This window comes from Thermobia domestica, chromosome 17 (genome assembly GCF_964235325.1).
Source record: "Thermobia domestica chromosome 17, izTheDome1.hap1.1, whole genome shotgun sequence".
NCBI classification, from domain to species: domain Eukaryota; kingdom Metazoa; phylum Arthropoda; class Insecta; order Zygentoma; family Lepismatidae; genus Thermobia; species Thermobia domestica.
Window position 1 is genome coordinate 82,617,431 of NC_137470.1, and position 19,209 is coordinate 82,636,639.

Sequence of the window (19,209 nt, forward strand, 5' to 3'; positions counted from 1 at the left end):
TGCCAGATTACTTAATCTGTTTTGGCTCATTATCCTTCTCACATATATTATTATTATTATTATTATTATTATTATTATTATTATTATTATTATTATTAATAATAATAATAATAATAATAATAATAATAATAATTTCAATTTTGAGAACGAGATCTCCACAGAACTGATAGAGATAGGGAGTTTCAGAAACAACAAATACGCGGTAGTAAGTTCTGAAAAGCTTGACACCAATGACTTATATTTCATAATTAAAAGCCTTGTTAGGTCAAACACAGAATTCTGAACACTTATTTCAGATTTCAACTGTTTTGCAAAGCAAATTACCTCCGTCGAAAACTAAGAACCAGTATCACAACTGTAAGTGTTTAAAGTATCTGCGCCCTTCTTAGAATTTCATCATCAGTGAAACGAATTATACCCAGGTATTGGCAGGAAATAAAAAGAAAATTTTCGATACTGTATCACGCATAGATGTAAAAAGATAATGTAACTTTGAATTTAGTGTGTGGAATAGTTTAATGTTAATGCTAAATTTGATTCACTGTCACTGAGCCGACCATCTTCACACAACTAATCAAAATATCGTTTGATCCTTTTGAATCGTTTGCATCTAAATGATGTCTCAACGTTCCACTTTTCACACAGTTTAATTGCTTCTTCCCTCAGATATAGCCGAAAAAAGGGGAGGGTGGCAGAACATTGCAGACTAATACAAAACTGAAAAGCACGTTGACTCGGCCTATTAGGAGGCTAGGGTGAAGAACCTCCTTGGAAGTGTCGGTTTCGCTCCATGGTAGTTATGCATCTGGTGTTATTCATCAATAGGGAAAGCGCCACTTCTTAGAATTTCTGTTTTATGGTGCAATCTATTTATAAAGTTATGGAAATAAAAATTACTACCAATTCTTAGCAGTGCTTACCAAGAATTAGTTTTAAAGACTAAGCTCCAGTGTGCGATTCACTTTGGAAACTTTAGACTTCATTATCTCATAACGAGTTTCTGGCGCTTGGTCTGGTGGTGTATAACGCTATACTAATATGTCGTGACCTCTGATTCACGCGATCGAAACTAAGAGCTCAAGTGGTCAACTTTTTTCAATTTGATTATTTTTGAATTACAGTGGTTGGCACCATAATATACAGTAATTGGCAGGGGTGCCATTAACTAGAAAGAGTTAACGCAGAAACATGAGAATTTAGTACATTTGTATTTTCCCTAATTGAAAGGTTTTTAAAGCCTTATATCATAATCATATACAAAATATTAATTTGATAGTTATTGGCAGGGGTAAGCCAATTAATATCTAGGTACATATTTCTTCATACAATGATTGGCATCCGCATTTTTCAACAATGGAGAAATGGATTGTAAGGTTGCTTGAAGGGAAAACAGTTTGATAGTTCCTGATCTGCAATACCAATAAACCGAAACGTAAGTAACATTTAATAAGCCGGAACGATGGTAAATATTATTTAAACATCCTTAAAAAATTCATAAGAAATAAGACCACATTCAATTTTATGAATCTATACCCACTTTTCCATAAAGCACTTCACTCCAATACCAAAATAGCGGAAATGCAACTTCAAAGAATGTAGAAGCTGCCATCTGTAAATACATTCAAAAAACAGATTTCTTTGGTTGTTATTTGAATATTAACTGGAAAAGTGCCAATTTCTGTCTGGGTACCAATCACTCTATGGTTTATCCTATATCTCGAAAAAAAATATGGAAAGCTGTACCAAACCAACAAGACTTAGATTGAATACAATATTACATTGAACATTTTCTACCCGCCGCTCCCTTGGTTCCCAATGAAAGGGATTGACGCTTGGTCGTGAAAAGGTTAAGCTGTACTTGCAAAGTTACACACGGCGTCGGTGCTGAAACGTGATGTCACATACCAGATGTAAAACCAAGCAAACATTCCAATATAGCTTTTAAAAGTGCTTACCAATCTAGTAGTTTTAATTCTGAAGAACTTTGTTATATTTTCTGCGCCGGTCTTCGGTAGTTATCTAGTGCGATTTATTCTAGTTCTAATTTATGATTAGGCTTGGCCTTGTAAATTCTTTGAAAGAAGTAATGGAGTACAAAGCGAAACAAATAAACTACTGATAACTGTAAGAAACAAGAAACAAGTGGTTACCAGTACGCCAACTAAATGCTCTTGTTTTATCTATAGTTTCGAATATCGGCCATTCAGTAAATTGTCCTTCGCGACGCCAAACGCGACATAGTGGCTTATAACCAGCGAGAGGCGGTCAAAAACAAGTTATATGTTGTGCCAGCATTCTTACTCGCAACAAGCGTATAGGAGATTGTAGTGACACGCAATACAGCTAGGGGTATCTGAAGCAAGAGCAAACGTAAACCGATAGTCACTTAAATTCAGCGATTAAGGTAAGTAGGTTATTGATACACCGTACCTTAGAGCATGTGTTACTGAATTTTGACAACTATATTTGTATTAGAGTAATGCAATGTGTACAATTAAGACGGTATTCTCGAAGTTACACTATTGTTTTATTTATTAAATTTTTCTTTTCACATACGATAAATAACTTAAAATTATAATTTAGCGTGGCATCAGAATCGTTCATATTCTCAGTGGGGAATAATATAAAAGTCCATCGTAGCAATATGATTACCGATCTATCTTCTACAGTGAAGACGTGGGTTTGATTAGCTTGAAGAAGTAATGTTGTTCAGATCTCACACTCAGTGCGCGTCCAATATAGACTTGATCTAGAAGAGACATTAAACATTAAGAACGCTAATAATTTAGATACGCTTAAAATGTCTTCCTTTAATTTACTAGGCTCAAAGGCTGTTCGATTCTTCTAAGTTCAGTGGCGGCTCGTGGAGTTTACAACGATTAGAGCAAATCCAATATATATGTATTTTTAAACAATGGTAGAGGTCATTTAAGAAAAGATTACCAGTTGCTTTTGTATATCGTCTATTTTAGGCCATAACGAGTTTTTCGGGGCTAGTTGGCTATGCGTTACTACAATGACAGTATTGCCAGAGCATTTTTGTTCCGCTCCTTATTAAAGTGAGCACCACTAACAAGGGACCTTTTTCTGGTGTCACACGAAATGTGGAACGAGACTATGGTCAATCGCTTTGCGTTAGCGAACAAGAAAATCCGTAAGTGGGAAAAACCCTCGATCGCAACCGTTCCGTACTTATGAGGGGTAGGGGCACTGGCAACACAAGACATTGTGGAAAATGAGACGATATATGGAGAGAGTTCGATGAAAATATGCATAGAGGAGCAGTTAAACTTATACTACAATGTGACATTACATTCGACAATACAGAGCAGAGGTATAGAATGTAACGACAGAGGAGAAGGGTAGAGGCAGCATGGAGTGTAGAGTAGGGGAAAAGTTCCATAGACGGTATGAACACATACGAGCCGGACTTGAGTTGAATAGCATACTAATATATCATAGACATGGTCAAGTATACAGGTGGAGAGTAGAAAAGCAAGGGGGCAAGACGCCCCACCTTCATGAACTGATCTTTCAATGTATAGTGGGGTATGTCCATCGTAACTCGCGTTACGTAGTGACGTATATTTTGAAGGATACTAACCACAATAAAAATAAAGCTCCGTTTTTTTTTTTAAAAAAAAAAAAGGAAAGCTGTCATATTTATACAGCTAATTACGAAATATCATCATTTTAAATGATACAGCAAACCTAGGAGAAAAGAAAATACTATAGTAACTCACGTTACAAATTTTTCCCCTACATTCAGAAGCTGTGATTTTTTAGTACATTTTCTTTTGTCCTGGCATAGCTATGGCAATGAAATTACTATGTAAGATAGGAACACACATAATTTAGTTATGACAAAAATATTAAATTTTTATTTACATTTTATGACTACTTATTTTAGTGTAATATGCACAGAGTCGGGTAACTCACGTTACATTTGTCAACGGTCTTTTATTATTAAGTATAAGCAACATACATTTATAATAATTTGAAATAAGCGCAGTTTAATTAAGTTGAACATTGAACTTTACTTTAAGAAAAGGTTTCATTAGTTATATGAAATTTTACTTGGGATACCGACAGAAAAAAGTAAGACCTATGTAATAATAAATAAGGTTTGTATAATATAATCTACATTAAAACTTAGTAGATGAAAGGTAACCTACGGGAAAAATAAGAAAATAGTAAGTCTTTGAAAAAAGTTTAATGATGCCAGCTACATACAACTATATTTTTTATAAAAAGAAAAACTTGACTAAAAATTATAACTATATTTCTTTCATGAATTTTTGTCCCTATTTCCGTGGACATACCCAGTGGTGTATTGTACTTTCTCTGCAGTATATCGTGCTTCTTTTGTGCTTTGCAGTGCATTCACACAGGGGCATATATTGTTGTCTTAATTTTATGTCATCATAATCATCATAATCAACCATTGTCGATCCACTGCTGAATGAAGGTCTCTCCAATACTTCACAATCATCTATCGTGGACAGTCCATTATGTTCCACTACATTTCTTTGTACCCTATATTTTTAATCACGCTTCTCGATCATTCTTATTCAGGTTCAACGTATATTTCTACCAGGCACGTAGCAAGTCAGGAGTTTAAGGAGGAGAGAGGATCCGAGCAATGTTGAGGGAAGGGAACACACAATATCACGTGCGACAAACATATGAAAAAGAATCCCTACAAGTATACAACAGTCTATAGATATCGGACGTCACGAGAGGGATATGAACCCTACCAACAATATCCTTCATAGCTCTCTATTTCTGCATCACGGTGTCGTCTACAGTATGTCTATAGTTTGTGATTGATTACTTGACTATGTGTTATTACTGTACAATTCCTCTGGCGTCTTGCTTCTCCCTTTTCCTCAATTATATGACCATTTTTGCTTGCGCTTATCCACCCTCTCCAACGCCCTCACTTATCAGAGTATTGTCAAATGTAATGTCACATTGTAGTATGTGTTTAACTGAGCTTCTATGCATGTTTTCATCGAACTCGCTCCATATTTCGTTTTATTATCCACAACGTGTTGTGTTGCCTATGCTCCCACTCCCTCTCCATAAGTACGGAACAGCTGTGATTGAGGGTTTTTCTCAACTATGAGTTTTCTTGTTCACTAACACAAATCGATTGACCATAGTCTCGTTCCACATTTCTTGTGACACCAAAACGAAGTCCCTTGTAAGCGTAAAGGATAGTTGGCTATCCTTAGTCCTCACTGGATACAATACATCCTGTTGGAAAGTTCACAAAATTATATGTGATAAAAAAAATTGGAATCGCGTTGCACTAGGGGCAAAATTTTGAACTGTGCAATAATTCTATGAAACAGTTTACAATCTTTCACTTTTATTCTCACGCACATGTTCGAAGTCGTCTGAAACTCACTTTTATGGAATTAGCAGCAGTATTCCTAACACAAATAACCGAAAACTGAATCAATCGTTAGTTTGTTTATCACATCAAAGAAATTTCTAGAATTGACGCTCTACTGCTGCTACTATTTTCTTGCACAATATGTAGGTCTTTAATCAACGTATCACTTTAAGAAACATTTTTCAGTTTGTGAACTCAGTTTGTACTGTTTGCGAGCTAATAACGCACTGACAGACAGGTTAACAATTGTTATTTTCATATAATGCACGCCATGCAGTCATATGGCTAGGAACTGTTTTACTGTTAAGTCCCATTGTGTCCCAACCTCGCTTATGCTCCAAAGCTTATAACATACATTCGTCCATAACAGGCATTCGTACACGACAGGATCGACCAGCATCCACATGAACAGGCAGTACTGTCCCTATTTCACACATGCGACGATAAATTAATTGCAAATATACTGTATGATTGTTGGCGGATGTTAGGAAAAGGCTCCTGATGTTCCTTCACTCTCATCGCTATCTGCATACCGTATACGAATAGCATGTCGCTCTGGTCGTGGTTTGAATAACGCATCATGTTTTACCGAGCATTTCAATTTATCCTATTCAACACTAGTACACAATGACCGATGTATTATACTGTAGTGTATTGAACACAAATGCTCCTTAGTGTGTGTGTGGCCGAACAACTACGTATTGAATACCAGTACCACGCCATCTCTAGACTTTCTAGATTTTCTAGATCGCCATTTCTAAGTTTATTGGTTTCGTTATTTACTCCTTAGTACGCTGCTTCGCAGTTGCCTTTTACGCCTACGAACACCACCGCAGTTCGAATTACATGCACACATGCGCAGAAACAGTTCGAATTACACCGAACAGCAAGACTATGAACATAGTAGAACGACCATGACCAGGGATAGGCACGAGCGAGTTCGAGCAAGTTTTCATTGAAACTCGACTCGACTCGAAACAGACATCTTTGAGCTTGACTCGAGAACTCGGCTCGAAAAAAATCCTCCAACTCGACTCGAATTTGACTCGAGTTTCGAGTCGAGTCGAGCCAAATCGAGCCAAATGGTGTGTGTACTTTCAAGTACTTTCTTCAAGTATCCTACATAGACAATATAATTACCACTATAACATTATTATTATTATTATTATTATTATTATTATTATTATAACACTGTGTATAAACATTAAAGATAGGTGGTTTGTATCTGAATACTAAAAACTAGTTGACTGCTGACTTCGGTAGTCGTGAAGACTAGGAGGCAAGGACATCGTTCACGAGGTTCTGGCTTTGAGTTCCAGAGGAGCAAGTATCCGGGCTCGAATCAAAAATCGTTAAAAGTTAGAGGGCGCCGACCACACATGTTTAAAACTGCTTGGTCCGCGTTTAGGGCTCTCAACGGTTCGCCTCACAGCTCATTCCTTATCGAGCCGAGCCAACAGCTCACCCACCCAAATCGACAGGAGCCGAAACAAACCAAGCTGATGGCTCATCCCAATTGAGCCGGCTCGAAACCATGGCTCACCTGAGCCAAGTCGGTGCCTCATCTCAACCAAGCTGGCTTGAACTGTTCGCTCAGTTGAACCGAGCTAAGCCGGTTAAAATTCCTACACGGGTTGGGCTTCTGCTTCGACTCAAAACTTTCAACGTGCTGGTATCAGCATTGGTTGTGAGAACTACAGTATATACTTATGTTAGTGCTCACGACATTTGAGGCTGTCTCCTTATAAAAATCCATTGTTGTCTTTTTAATCGAGACGAGGCAAGATACGAGCAGTGTCTCACCTCGTGAGCAACATTAAAAATACTCCACAATATGCTTCCATTTCTCATAGCTTTCGCTTTCCAGTCTAACCAGGCATTGATTTCAAAAGCTAAAACGAGCTAATCGAGCGAGCCATTTTTCAAACTCGACTCGACTCGAAACACGACCTCAAAACCGTGACTCGGTTCGGAACTCGACCCGAGAGAATTACAATTGACTCGACTTATGCCCATTCCTAACCGTGATACTGCCGGTAGTGTTTCTTCAACCATTATAACATCAGGGATGTACTCGTTCTCTTTTACAAGCACTTTTTATGTGAAAAAAGACTATGGCAACATAGTAGAGCAGGGATTAAAAAATAACAACAGCATTTAACAATACAGCATAAGTCTGGTATTCACACACACACACACACACATTATTTACGGAGAACTTAATCCCCCTCCAGTGGCCAACACACACACACACACACACACACACACACACACACACACACACACATACGCATACACTTGGTTGTTTCTGTGCAGTAAATTTAAATTTCCAATTTAGTAGAAATTACAAGCATGTGCAGAAAGATTACAGTTCCAACTTCCACTTCCGGTTTAGATTAAACACACCACCACCTCCAGCAGCAGACTACAACATGGAAGATTATGACCACAGACTACAAACACATATTCCAACTCCTATTGAACATAGTAGAAATTACATGTAATTTAGAAAGACTGGTGTTTCTATAGACTCTTACGAACATTGTTTTCATTCCTTAAAACACAATTTTGGTGTGAACACAGTAGAGCAGTGGATTGCTCCTCGCTTGCATGCGGTCTCCTTTAGCTCAGCCGGCATTCCAGCTCTCATTATCTCTGTCACGCACACACACACACCTATACACACAGACACACACACACACAGGCACACACTAGGTTCAAGGAACACTTTGTAGCGTGTGCGCAAAATTTTCCGTTTCCTGTTCCAGTCCCGCTTCCTCTTACGGTTCCGACTCCTTTCCAGTTCCAAATACACAACAGAGGAGAAGCTGCAGTCGACAACAAACATAGGAGATATTTTAAGACTACACAACTCGACTCGAAACACGACCTCAAAACAGTGACTCGGTTCGGAACTCGACCCTAGAGAATTACAATTGACTCGACTCGTGCTCATTCCTAACCGTGACACTGCCGGTAGTGTTTCTTCAACCATTATAATCAGGGATGTAGTCGTTCTCTTGTACAAGCACTTTTTATGTGAAAAAAGACTATGGCAACATAGTAGAGCAGGGATTAAAAAATGACAGCATTTAACAATATAGCATAAGTCTGGTTTTCACACACACACACACACACACATTATTTACGGAGAACTTAATCCCCCTCCAGTGACCAACACACACACACATACGCACACACTTGGTTGTTTCTGTGCAGTAAATTTAAATTTCCAGTTTAGTAGAAATTAGAAATGTGCAGAAAAAATACAGTTCCAACTTCCACTTCCGGTTTAGATTAAACACACAACCACCAGCAACAGTCTACAACATAGAAGATTATAACCACAGACTACAAACACATATTCCAACTTCTATTGAACATAGTAGAAATTACACGTAATTTAGAAAGACTGGTGTTTCTATAGCCTTTTACGAACATTGTTTTCATTCCTTAAAACACAATTTTGGTGTGAACACAGTAGAGCAGTGGTTCACTCCTCGCTTGCATGCGGTCTCCTTTAGCTCAGCCGGCATTCCAGCTCTCTTTTTCTCTCTCACATACACAAACACACACACAGGCACAAACTAGGTTCGCGGAACACTTGGTGGCGCATGCGCAAACTGTTCCAGTCCCGGTTCCTCTTCCGGTTCCGACTCCTTTCCAGTTCCAAATACACAACACAGGAGAAGCTGCAAACATAGGAGATGTTTTAAGGTTACACAAGAAAGGTTATGGCACAACAGCAACATACTACGCAAAACATATTCCAACTCCCAGTCTAGAAATGCTATGATCACTGGCAGAAATGAAGAAGTCGCCCTGTTTTACTCGATCACTCTTTTAAAATAGTGAAGCTGAGATTAAAACACACACACACACCACTGTTTGTGCACCCTACAAAAGGTGTATGCGAGCTGGTCCATAGGAAAACCGAATATGCACTCATATTTGCTTTAGTAATGGAGCTATATTCCTGATACGCTCCCAAAAGTTGCGTCAGCTATAAAGCCACATTTCCAGAGGCACCAGAATACAGCATCTCGACCTTGACTGGGTACGTACAAGTGAGCACCCAAACTAACTGGGCATTTGAAAAACGATTAACTGTAACAAACGAAGACACTAACAAGCAAAGATATTGTGTGTAAAATGTGTAAAATGCGAGTTCAGTGAGTAAATATGAGCAATGCAATTAGAGCAATTGTTTTAAACACTAGGTAACTTTATAGCAAATGAAACACGTGGATTAGTGCTGATGACTTTCTTGGGTCCTCCGATTTCTTTCCACATTTCCTTTCCACCAATTATTTTATAATCATTCACTCTCATTAATCACCCGTCTATTACAAGCTATATGGTATAAGAAACGAATGTAAAACTGCAAATTTCATTTCGTTTCAAATGGAATAGCGCATTGATTCAATCCCCGGGAAAGTTATTTTGTGGTGGACAACATCGTTTCCATGGGTTTTCTCGGAGTATTCCAATTCCCTTCCACATTCTCATTCCAACAATTCTTCCATCGTCATTCACTTGCCTTAATCATCCCTCCCTTAATCTAACGGGCATAACCGTAGGACGTTAAACTGTAAGGTTTCATTTCATTTTGAAATGGAATGACAGGATTAAAGTAGGGTTATATCTGTTTGTTTGTTCGATGAAGATTAGTGTTTCTTTTCAGCACGAGGCTGTATGAGACGGACACTTATAGTTCAAGGTGGAATCCGAACCACCATAATAGTTCAGATTTTATTAATGCTTCCACGGGAACATGTGACCAAAGAGGCACGTACCAGCTACAATGCAAGCTGGAAAACAATATTATATGCCTACAACAAACGCCGAAACAAGAGACATTATTCATGCCAGGTGGGAGACCTGGGTTCAGTTCCCGGAGGGAACTCATGTGGTTCGGAGTCCATGTTAATCAGTAGGTCACGTATCATATAGCCTCGCTGCTGAAAGGGACGTTAAACTCAAAATCGACTTAACTCAACTATTCGTACCATCGAATTTAATATTTTTATAACGTTGAAAATAAAGTACTAAACGGCAAGAATACTGCAAAACAAGATAAAATATAAAGCAATAAAACGAAAACGGCAGTAAGTTTAAAATTGACAAGGAAGGGATTTTAAAAGGTGAGGACATTGTCATGTTACTTGCATTAACACTTAGCAACAACACACAAATACACAATTATACTATTCAACTAATATACTATTAGTTCATATACTATGACTAATATACTATTGAACGTTGTAATCTTGTATCACTCTTAAAATTCCTGTTTCCCTGGAATATTATAATATATTGGTCTAATCGAATCAATTAATCTGTTTTACTGTTTTAGCCCTAGTAACTATGAAACAAACCATAGCTTATGCTAAAATGCAATGTTACGAATTTTAATGTGAATGGTTAGCAATAATCTGTGCCTTCACTTTTTTGATAACTTTTTTATCGGTTTCTCTTGGCATATTTACTGTACTCTTACAAAACCTTCTCTGCTTCGATCTCTCCATGAAATCCATACATTTGCTCCCAAAGGGTTCAGCTGTTAATTTAATGAGAGAAGAGCGAGACCATTGGAATCCAAAATTAGTGACCAACAAAACTTGATCCGTGGCTTCTACATGTGCACCATTGTTCTCTCGGTTTTCTGTCTTACCGGCGTGCTTCAAAAACTCACTGTCCTTACGAAGTATTGCGAAACTCAAATGCTACACAATGTTTCATATAAGCATTATATGACTATCTATGAGATTTCGTAGTTGGCATTCCCAACTTCAGGGAACAAAACTTAATTGCAGTGTAACTCTGTTACTGCTCGACTACTGACATTTGCGCTAGCCACTTGATAGACATCTACTTTCAGTTGAGTTGATTTTGAGTTTAACATCTCTTTCACTAGAGAGACTAGATGAGACGAGACCCACTGATTAACGTGGAATCCGAACCACATGAGCTCCCGCCGGGAAACAACCAGGGTCTCCCACTTCAAAGGCGCGCACGGTAACCGCTCAGCTGCGAAGAAGCTCATAGACATATTTGCTTTCGGTGTAGTTTTCATTCCTCTAATGCAAAAAACTCAATTTGGTGTATTATTGTCGCTCTGTACTTGTATATACATAAATGTACTACCTCAGTCTCTTGAATCATTACAGGATAAAGTTAATGTTAATTTAGCAATACCTATATAAAATCCTATTTTTCAATATACTCCTTCCACTCCGTCATTACATACTTCAATATCTCCACCACAACTAGAGTAACAATATCAGAAGTGTAACCTCAACGGCGTAGAATCTCCACACCAGCAGAAAACTTGTTTTTAAAACGATTATTCTTCAATAAAATGGCAGAGCCCTCTTTAATTGTTGCACAAACCGGTTTGCATAACCAAAATAGAAAGAAGAATTAAGGGAATAAGCGATGAAACAAAAAAACTATTAGAACGGGGTGAAGTATAGAGAAAAACAGGGGACATCACAAAATCTCCAACAAAATCCACAACAGAAGATCAAATACTTGACTTCCCGATATACAGAAAGCGTAGGTACGGTGCTTTTATGTATTTTAAATGTGCAGAAAAGCAAGGAGGGCCGAGCCTTGTTCAGGAGTCAAAGATCAAGCAATTCTAATGATAGAACCAAGCATATAAATAATCACTAAATTACGCAGACGAACAGTGCTAGTGGACACCGGATCCATCATTTTCGTCTGGAATTTCGAATATTTATTTCCTGGTGTTCAATTAGTACCACATAAAACAGCAGTTAAAGGGATATTAAATAAAATTATTAACTTGAAACATATAGCAATGATTACACTCAAAGTTGGGAAACGACATTTTCTCATTACTTTCGTCTTTTCAAGAAATCACGCATTCCAGTTATTTTTAGTTTAGACTTGCATAAAAGCTTATATTTTACAATCAATTTACCGAAGAATCTAATTTCTCTATATAATTATCATAAGAATCCAACATTACTGGAAAAGAACCAAGAAAACATTTCCTCGCAACACATGAATCTAATACTTAGACAAAGGAAACAAGCCTGAATTTTTTTTATCGAGAAACGCATTACGTTAGTTCCACTTTTCCACCCATGTATTCCGTTGATAGGAAAAAGACAGTTTAATGATTCTGCAACTTTCTTCTTATGGTTTCTCCACGGATTCCTTGACTAATACAAACTATTGAGCAAAGGTTATACGTAAACAACATGACTGGTAATTTCCAATCCAAATAGTTATCTTGTAATTTTAAGGAAAAATACGCCAGTGGTGGTTCTTGTGGCATGTCAGGATTAGTCTTTTGCAACAATGGAAGTAAGCTCTATAGAAGAAAATCAAAATTGTACAGGAAAAGAGGAGGTTGACCATTCCTTGAAGTATAGATAAAAATTTTAAAATTGATGTTTTTGATATTAATCCTAATTTAGACCAGTAACAGAAACAGGCCATTCACGAGTAATTATACGAATATAATTTTTCATACACTCCGGATGGCATTGGACATTATAGGTGCTACAATCACAAAATAAGTATTCCGAAATCGGTAGTGTTCCAAGACAAATCTTCCTGTTCCAATACATGTTCGAGATCAGGCGGACATACATATTCAAGAAATCGTTAATGCTAAAATTATACGACCCACACGCGATAATAGCTTCGTCTCGCCACATATTATTGTCAAGAAACAAAATGCGAACGCATTTAGAATTGTTTTGAATTTACAGCAGTGTAAAACATACATAAAATACCTGTCGGTGCCATTCCAGTCTACTGGAAATGTGTTAAACGCTTTGAAAGCAAAAAACACATAACGACTTTAGATCTCTCCTCGAGCTACCAACAAATCTTGCTCCATCCGAAAAGGCACTGATATATAACCTTCGAGGTCAATCACACAAGAAAATCTTACAAGCTTCTCATATGCTTGATGGGTCATAAAACTATTACGCAAGCTCTCTTAATTGCAACTAATATAATTTTACATTTATTAACGAACAAGATCTTTTGCCGATGACATCGTGCTGGGAGGCTACACTTTTCAACAATAGCTATTGGAATTTTATTTTAAAGATTATGAAATGTTTGTACTTCACCTAAGAGAAATTTATTTTACCCAGATCTGAATGTTCTCGGATATTTAGTATCAGGCAATTCTATTAAAATCTCTGCAAGAATAGTAAAAAATTCAGAATTCAAGATTCCACCAAAAGAGAATTTTGCGAAGTTTTACGGGCCTATGTTCCTAATTACTGGTACATACCAAGGATTTTGCCATGAAAATAGAACTTTGTTAATAAATGTTTCCAGAGCAATATTTTTACTTTTCAAATAATCTTGTGGATTATTCTGTTCCTGTTGTGGAGGCTGTAAGATTCCGTACCTTAGGTATAAGAAACTACTATAAAGCATGCTTCATTAACGAGCACGTATTTTCTTTTCAAAACATAATCACCAACAGACGGTGCAAGGAGGATACCAGGAAGACGCAAAGTTGATTCCGAAGGAAATCGAAGATGGCCAACCCTTTTCTCACAAACCTCCGCTTCAGAGGACAGCCATAAAGGAAGACAGCAAGTGGATAGTAGAATCTGTTACAGTCCTGATCGCTAACCTTCCTAAACTATTCCTGAGATCGTCTTGTGCTATGGAGATTTCTTTAAATCCAACTCCTGAAGCTGTAATGGGTAAAGGATAATTTCTATAAGTACCTATCCTGGAGGCTGCAATAAGCAAACAGATACAACTATACTATCTCCTGAAACTACGGTGAATAAGGAAGATATCCTTTAAATTACCGTTTCATGTCACAGTGGGCTAGGATATTTTACCTTTTAATCTTAATTTACTTATCACCATCAACTTCGCGGAGGCAAGAGCATTACAGCTAAGCCGCATGCTGTTGGTACTGTCGTTGCAACCATAACACCGATCTGAGAATAAGCTACCAATTATTTATTTCAAACTAATTTAGAACTTTAAACTTGTTTCAGAGGCATATTGAAACGTGAGTCGCATGGATATTGTTCTCAATGGATTTGCGTGCACCGGAATATAATCACTGAACCCTCAGATATTTACAGAGACGACTATCTGTCCGGAAACTTGATTCGTGTTGCAAGATAATACACTAGCCTTACCTCTGAAGACCCATGATGTTTAACTTTGGTAGCGGTTGAAGAAAACGGAGATGCTTCTTGTTCGTCGTCTGCAGCGAATCCATGTTCTAAACATATGAACGAGAAATCAGAATCTTCTCGTCCATGAACTAGTAAAGAGCTTTCCATTAGTGAACAGTTATCATTGCTGGCAAATCGCAAGAGACGTTTAGAGTCAAGTAACAGAAGAACTGGATAGAGTGCGATACCGTATAGAGGCAAATTGAAAGAAAATGTGACTTCAGCAAACTAACTATTAAAGTAAGGTCGTAAGAAGCTAATGAACCCCACACGGACAACGATAAAATATTAACAGGAAAGTACCATTAAATGCATAATTTGTGGTGAAACTTTCAATGAAGGCTGGGTGTAGTGTGAATCCTGCGATGGCTGTGTTCATGAAACTGCACCCCAATTGAATTTACAGATATACATTACACATTTTACCACTGTTAGCTTCGTGGGTAGGTTATCTTATTGTTCCTTCTAGGTGTAGAATATGATGTTTTTCAAACATCTTACGTGTCTGTTAGTGCTCGCCAATATTCCAAAATGTCAAATTTAGCGATCTGTATTTCATTATTTTAGCATTTGCGTCGATATCTTCAATTTGTTAATAAAGTTCACATTCGATACTTCAGGCTTATTTCGGGAGAATTTTACATCTTTTTACCAATAAGCAGTTCAATGTGTTAAAATGTCTAGGGCTATCTCCTTTCTCTTAAAAATGTGAACTAATATTCACATGTTTTTCTTGCCAGGTTTACTTTCGGAAAATGCTTTGCACTCTTCAGTTAGGTACCAATTTGTGCAAATCAAAAAGTTGGACACCAGTCAACTCCCCTCCTGAAATTCGGGGAGGCAGTGCTCCCTTACACAACCCTTCCGTCTTGTTACGCTACTACGAGTTTTATGATTCCTGATGCAGACATGACCATGTTTTGAAAGATTTTGTATCCATTCAGCACAGGCTGCTAGTATAGAACAGATAATTAGACCCAAATGAAGATCAATAATACGGTGAGAGCAGCTAAATTCATTTCTTCCACTCTTAAACCCAATTCATAAAATATGGTTACTTCCGTTTCCAGCAATGCTACATGATTTGCTATATATATGGGTTGTGCATTGTTCAATCAGTGTACAAAATCATTTTTTCTCGCTAAAAGTGAATGTCGCAACAGATCAACGAAAGATACAAAAATCTACCAAGACAAACTACATGAAATCTATAGGTATCGTTCTAAAACAATCACAGAAAAATACGGATGTTATCAATGTGGTTGTTTAGCATGTGGGAAACATTTTAGATATCAATGTCCAGATAGGAGTGCACAATGTAAGAATTGCAACGAACCTAATCATTTTGCACAGTATTGTTCAAAAAGTACACTAATAGGTACATAAGAAGAATCAATGAGTTATCTGATGAAGATTTCAGAAGGAAGACAAGACCTTCATCCTTACTGAATTACAAGAAGCATTAGATGACATTGAAACAAACACGAATGTAGAAGATGAACGAAATTTTAGTTCAATGGATATTTTATGTGAAGCTCCATTCAGGTAGCCAATACGGAGAAGAAAATGTGTCCACTGGTAATTAATCGAATTTAGTTGGTAAAACGAAATTCAGAAGTAAAACACGAGAATCTTGAACCAAAAAATCGTTAACAGAGGAATCAGGTCTGTAGACCACACACCGACAAACAGGTAGTAGAAACGGAATACCTTAATGAGTCAGGGAATACCTACAAGGTCAACAATAATAGAAGGAAAGAATACAAATAATAGAAGTCCAAAACAAACATAGTAGACAGATGAGAATAGAAAATAAAGTAACGAAAGAAAGGAACAGAAGAAAACAATACACAAATGTAGATACTGGGATAATAAGGATGTGTAAAGATAAAAGAGAAGGTGAAGATATAGAGGAACTAGTCAAGAAAAAAGAAGTAAAGGTTGAGTTGAAAGAAAAGATATAATAAGATGATGGGAGGAAGTCTGAAGAATTAAAACAAATCGTTGAGACAGGTGAAGAGAGTCAGAAAAAAAAAGAATGCGTACAAGTTTACTTTTTGCGTACCACTAGAAACAATTGTTAAAACTTATAATTATTTCACTATTTTCCTTCTTATTGTCCCCTAAAAAGTTTCCCATGGCTACATGAAAATATCTCACTTGGCATAGGTAAAATACAAGGATGAAGTAATTAAATATTTCAGTGCAAAAATACCAACCAACCTTTGCTAGGTGGTCATTACAAGCACGAATGCTATCCACTTGAGTCCGGGCGGGATAAAGCTGGTGGGCTGTACGCTAGAGCGGGGGTACGTCCGAAAAGAGCAAGCCTGTCAGCAATGGGGGCTATATGTGCAAGCCAGGATAGGAATAGGTTTCGTCAATGGGTTTTGTCAATGGTACGAATTTCAATAGTTTTTCTCAGGGTTTCGTACTAGCAACGCTGCACTTGTACATATAAAATACAGGTTTTGTCCATTGTGCAAAAATATGCTGCCAGTGGAAAATAACATCTCATAGTGCGATCTTTCATATACACTCACTTATCATATCCGGCGTTAATCAGTTGTAATCATTTTAGACTAGTGTTGTAAAAAACGGATTTCTTTTTTTGTGAAGTTTTCTTTCAATAAAAAATATCGTTCTTTCTCATTTTTTTTCAAATGTCTGTTTTTTTTTCTGGCAACTATTATTTATTGATTTATGTTCCAGATTATTGAAATAACCAACAGAACTTGAGTCGAAGCCCTCGTATCTTACGAATCGTTTGTTTCTTTCTACCTATACGAGCAAAATTGTGTGATTATTCTTTTCGGACCCAAGTCATTAATTTTTCGTTTCCTACATTTCCAGTAAGTGACTTATTGCTAGAAACCATCTATTTGAATGATATGGTTAAGGCCTTGTATTTTAGAAAATGGATGTGGCTATTTTTTAGTGTAAGTTGCATTGCAGTGTTGCCAACGGGTAGGAAATTATTGAGGTAAATGTAGAGGTGAAAATTTAAAAAATTCGCTAACCGAATTTCAATTTTTTTTGTATCTAGCACCACTGCTGCCATATGAGTTCAAGTACACTAAAAAATTCTTTGGTGTGTTGACAAGTTACAGTGAAATCCTGAAGTCGCTGGCTTCCATTCAAAGAGAGAAAGAAAAAATTCTCTGTCATCATACAGCTGAAATTTTGACACTTTCTACGTCTCAGAAGCAAAAATCAACAGATATGCTGGGGCTACAGCTTCTCTAATTATCCTATCAAAATTTTATGGTTCCTTCCTGTAGGCCAAAGAGAAAGGTTTTAGGTAACGGTACATTTGTTTCCTTGTAGGCAGCAAAAGGAAAACAATAGAAGGGAAAAGGGAAAATCGGAAATTAATTGTTTTGGCTGGAAGCACTGCCGTCATACAGACGAAAACTATTTGAAAATAAACTTTGGTACCCCACTAATATATCCTACAAGTATCATGGCGATATCTAACAAAGTAAGCATGAAATTTTAAAAAATATATCTCATTCTACCTCAGAAATTCACCATTCTGTTACCATTTACAGAACATGGTTTATTATAAACCTCAACTGTACTTCCCCTAAATATTCTGGGGAAACTTTTTACGATGCGCTTTGTAGGCTAAGGAGAAGGCTTTTAGACACTGGTACGTTTGTTCGAACGTAGCAGAAAGAGCGAAATAATAGAAACAAAAAAGAGAATTTTTCCAAAATTTCCCCCTAAAATCTGGAATTATAATATTCTGTAGCATGCAACACTGCTATCAGACAAACACACACACACAAACTATCTTAAAATAAGCTTTGGATTCCCTCTAATATATCCTACAAGTATTATGACGGTATCTAATAAAGTAAACATGTCAAAAAAAAACTCTCATTCTACCTAAAAAAAGACGGTTATCTTTCCAATTAGAGAACAAGGTCTACTGTAAACCTAAACTGTACCTATTGAAATTATCCTATTATCCTGTTGAAACCTTCTATAGTGCGTTGTGTAGAGTAAAGACAAGACTTACAGATACGTGTACGTTTGTTCCGATGTAGCCAACAAGAGGGAAATAATAGACAAAACAGATAATTTTCCTCAAATTTCCCCCTAAAAGCTGGAATTAAAATTTTCTGTTGCTAGCAACACTGCTATGAGACAGATCTATCTATCTTATCTTAAATTAAACATTGGTACACCCCTAATATATCCCAGAAGTATCATGGCGATATTTAAGGAACAAAGCTTCTAATTACCAAAAATATATTACGGAAAACAGAAAACTAGAAAAAAAACAGAAAAATCAAGGTTAAAACCTAAATACAAATTTTTCGTGCGCCCCCTAATTACCCCATTGTAACGATCTGTACCCGCGTTTGTTCAGTAAGGACAAATGTCCGACTGGCGTAAGTTGACTTGCACTCCGACGTACGGTTTTATAAACAAAAATTTCGAATACATTTTTTGCCCAAATTTAGGGAAATTTTAATTTCCTTCATTGGCAACACTGTGCGCAGGCCCGTCCAATTAATGTCAACAATTAGGTATTCATCCGATGCTAGCAAGTCTTAAGGACGTCTCTCTACAACGAAGGAAGCTACAATGAAAAAAGAA

At 37.0% G+C, this 19,209-nt stretch overlaps 1 protein-coding gene across 3 annotated transcripts in view; it reads left to right on the forward strand.

The window, feature by feature from the left end:
- Positions 1-1,989: 1,989 nt before the first annotated feature.
- LOC145673792 (b(0,+)-type amino acid transporter 1-like) overlaps positions 1,990-19,209 on the forward strand; it is a 715,231-nt gene continuing 698,011 nt past the window's right edge. For 2 of the 3 annotated variants that reach the window (XM_081743550.1, XM_081743552.1), the window contains exon 1: positions 1,992-2,404. The gene's annotated coding sequence lies outside the window, so the exon portion shown is untranslated. Of the gene's footprint in view, positions 2,405-19,209 lie in introns of all 3 variants that reach the window. The other variant, XM_081743553.1, reaches the window with a different exon arrangement.